Raw genomic sequence first — 4,009 nt, 5'->3', positions numbered from 1 at the left:
TGTGAGAGTGATCATCCAGTGGGTAGAAGAGGTTTTCCACTTGGTTGAAGGAGAATCATCCTAGAGAAACAACGCAAAGAAATAGGAGCTTGTAGGGCAGAGAAAAAGGCTTGAGAGAAGCCAAGATTTCATGTGAGCATCTGCGAGGATTGTACTGAGAGCTGGATCACTATAAGAGCTAAGGCTTTGTATGATTCCTATGTATTTCCGCCTCGTATGATAATACAGATAGTGGGGTTTTTCGCTGAGGCTTTCCCCAAAGCATTTTCATGTGTATTGTGTATTGATTCTTTTGCTTCTGAATATATTGTTTAGCTCGATCTTTAAGCTTCCGTTGATAGTAGAAGTAGGTTATAGTATTCTGCTTTGATTTATATTGCATTATTGGGTTAACCTACGTCAGATTTTCCACAGTTAAACTAGTTGTATTTTTTTTAAGACTCTTAGTTTTGTACAGAAAAGAGAAGAAGCATAGAATACTAATTATGTGTTTAATTACATATTTTAACTATGGGCAGAAAAATAAATATCTATATTATATAATAATTCATGATGTATGAGATCATTTATAATTGTTTATAAAAGTAGACAAATTAAATTTTGAACTAGAATAGAATATTGTTTTTAAGGCATAAATCATATGTTTAGTTAAAAACATAAGAATAGACATGTAAAGAACATATAAATACTCAAAGAGAGGTGATAAAGTCTTATATGTATATAATACAAAATCAATTACTTACGTTTATGTAGTAACAATTTTATGTATAAAGTAAATGTAAATACCAGAGAAGATGGTACAGATCTCTGAAGAGAGTTTTTCTAATGATTGTATAAGTTTGGGATTAGTGTTAATAGGAAATAAAAATATATAATATAATCTAAGAAATTGTATACTGGTAAAAAGTATATATCAAATTAACTCATTCGTATGAAATTAATAGACAGAGAAAAAAGTAAATTTTCTTTTCAAAAAACATAAAAACGAGCACTTAAAAGAAGTTTTGTGTTCACCAAAACAAAACATCAGAGCATTTAATAAAAAACGAAGAATTATTTAATTACCCAGAAGTAGGGAAAGTCATAATTAGTATCTTAAATGTAATTAAATAAAAACTAAGTTAACAACTTATATATTGTTTTACAAAACACTTAGTAGAGCCAAGGAGCATGGCATTGGAAGCACAGACTTAGGAACCAGGAGCAAGATGTCTAACTTGGCGAGGAGACAAACTTTGTATGAGTTGAGGATGTCCAATATCCTGGAAACATAGAAGGAAAAATGCCTTGATTGGGAATAGGAAATAGCACCTGAAATACAACAATCCAAGACAAAAAATTTAGTAATTATGCATCAAGATGTGAATTTAGCAGTACATAGAGTAAAAGACAACAATCTAAGACTAAAAATTTAGTAATTATACATCAAGATGTGAATTTAGCAGTATATAGAGTAAAAGAGATGAGGACGTATTCTTCTTTTAAATAAATTTCCCTCTAAATAAACTTAGATTGTTCAGTTGTTCTCCTTTACCTATACAAACCTGTAAAAAACAAAATAAATGAGTATGACGAATATAAAAGAAATATTTTTTCAGTATCATCATTTATAAATTGTAAATGTGTTCAAGTTATTGTGAAATCAAATCCACTGTAAAATAGTAAATAGAAGGTTTCAATTCAAATAGAGAACTTTAGGTATAAAAACCAAAGGAGTTATAAACATATAGAAGCTCCTTTTGTGGCAATAAATCAGTGGAATACATTTAGCACCGTATGATTCCACTGTTATACTGTCAAAATTAAGCGCAAAGGAAAACTAAAGAGAGATTTCCCTGCATAACGATACATATTAATATACGAGAAGTCGAAAACCCTATTACTATTCAATGCTTAGGGTTTGAAGGAAAAACCCCAGATTGTAACAAAGTTTATATATATAGCTAAAAAAACATCAGTCCAAACTCCAACCGAGGTATGTGAGAAGAAAAAAAATTAAGGCCAAGAGTATTAAAATACCATTGTTTTTCCCTTTCCCTCTGCAAGAATAGTAAACCCATTTTCAAAGAAAAATACCCTACGAAATGACTCCACATGGCTACTATTTCGAAACAAAAATAATTGAATTAGAATTAGTAAATAAATGTGGCTGATGAGAGTGTTAAATCTTCAGAGGTAAGAGTTACCTGAGGTCGTTAACGCATGGAGGGAAAGAAGCCACTTGAAAATCTAAGGACAGTCAGTAGCGCAAACCCTTTTTCCAAGCTTCGTATGAATTAAAGTGAGTTACTAACACAACATAACTGTAATAGTTGTAGGAATCATATATGATACATTAAAACCATATTTAAATCAGACTAAAAATAATATAACTAATAATTTTTTTTTATAAAATATATGTAAAAAGGTTATTACCAAATATAAATGGCATTACCATTGTTGCAAAATTCTGCAGAAACTCGAACTCAACAGGAGGTCAATGGTTCAAGAAAATCAGTGGTCGTGTTAAGGTTGGAAGTTCCATTAAAGAAACCCTTTCATATAGAGAATAACAAAGGGTGCTCAACAAATTTCCCTCAGAGCGTCGTAAGGGTTTCAAATGAGCCAAAATGGTTGTCCGAATAGACTTTGTAACATTGTAAAACCCTAAATTCATCCTAACCATCGATTTGGGGAGGCAAGGTTATCACCGTTGATGTGTTCAGATTGTCAAAAAGGACTTAACATAGAGCTATTCTATGTTCACAATGTATTCACGGAACGTTCCAGAAGGGGTCGTGTAAATGGTGCATGTATTTATAATAAATATGAAATGCCAAAGTATTATATTACAATTCATAAATAATACAACATTCATACTATCAACATGGGTCCTATGACTTTACATAGTTTCGATAATATGCATTTAAACAAAGTAACATGTGTATGGGTTTTGTTCATAGGCGACTGGTGTATTATAATATTTATGGTTTGAAAGAACCATGAGGGTCATGTATGTGCTCATAACTATGCATGGAAACCCTTTGGAAGGAATGGGTAATCAATTTTTAATCAGATTCGAAAATGTTAAATAACCGACCTCCGAAGCTATATATAAAATATAATATGGAATAAAATAAAATAGAGTAGTAAATAATAAGGATATATGTTGAAAAAATGGTGAGACATAAGCGATATACTTTGATGATAAGTCCAAACCACCATTTCTTAAGGTAAACAAGGTTAGACATTAACAAGAACTCCATGAATGTGGTATACATGATTTCAAAACAATATATTTTATAAACTCAAATCTATAAGGGTAAATTAAATGACTAGATAGTTAATATTAACAAACTCTCTAGTTTTATAGTAGAATTATGTATTGCTAAGGAAGGGAGAAAGATGAGAAAAAGAAAGAAAAAATTCCTTAAGCAATAATGGTATAAATTTATGTTGATAATTTAGAAAACATTCATGAAAATTAGTAGAATGTAAAGAAAACAAATATAATGGGAAAAGTATGTCTACAGGTAGTTTCATTTTACTGTATATATGGAGGGTTATGAGAGGTACATTACAAAGAGGTAATTATTCATCCAAAGGGACATAAACAAAACCATTTTTCTTGGGGACTAGGGAATGCCACTAATAATTATGTAGAAGATTTTTCACTTTATATGGGATTAAGTCTCTTGGCCATACATGGAAACAACCATATAGTGATCATTAGAAACTTACAAATTATTGTAAAATATATTAGGAAATTTTTAGAGAAGAAACATGGTTGCTCAAGTCAAAATGTGGTCTAAATAGTAAAAGAGGTAGAGGTTTGAATTAGAAAAATGTTTTCACATCCTCAAAAGTTAAATAGAAGATTTTATTCCTTAGCAATGGATGTTATCTCATTAGAACAAGGTGTGTCATGACTTCTCATGGTAGGTGAACTATTGTTTTACCATAAGGTTTTATGGATCTAGTGACATAAAATTGAATGTGCATTAGAGACTCATATAAATACAGAGCCTGG

At 30.6% G+C, this 4,009-nt stretch overlaps 1 long non-coding RNA gene across 1 annotated transcript; it reads right to left on the bottom strand.

Moving 5' to 3' along the window:
• Positions 1-1,034: 1,034 nt before the first annotated feature.
• Positions 1,035-2,585, bottom strand: LOC149142514 (uncharacterized). Its single transcript, XR_016264988.1, has 3 exons — positions 2,435-2,585; positions 2,187-2,303; positions 1,035-1,311 (listed from the first exon to the last, which is right to left on the bottom strand). It is a non-coding gene; the product is annotated as an uncharacterized LOC149142514 (long non-coding RNA).
• Positions 2,586-4,009: the final 1,424 nt, after the last annotated feature.

The sequence above is a fragment of the Pinus tabuliformis genome, chromosome X (genome assembly GCF_031772625.1).
Source record: "Pinus tabuliformis cultivar Carrire ecotype Pingquan chromosome X, CPIR1, whole genome shotgun sequence".
NCBI lineage: Eukaryota > Viridiplantae > Streptophyta > Pinopsida > Pinales > Pinaceae > Pinus > Pinus tabuliformis.
Note: the sequence above shows the minus strand (reverse complement) of the source record. Positions and strands in the feature narration are given on the sequence as shown.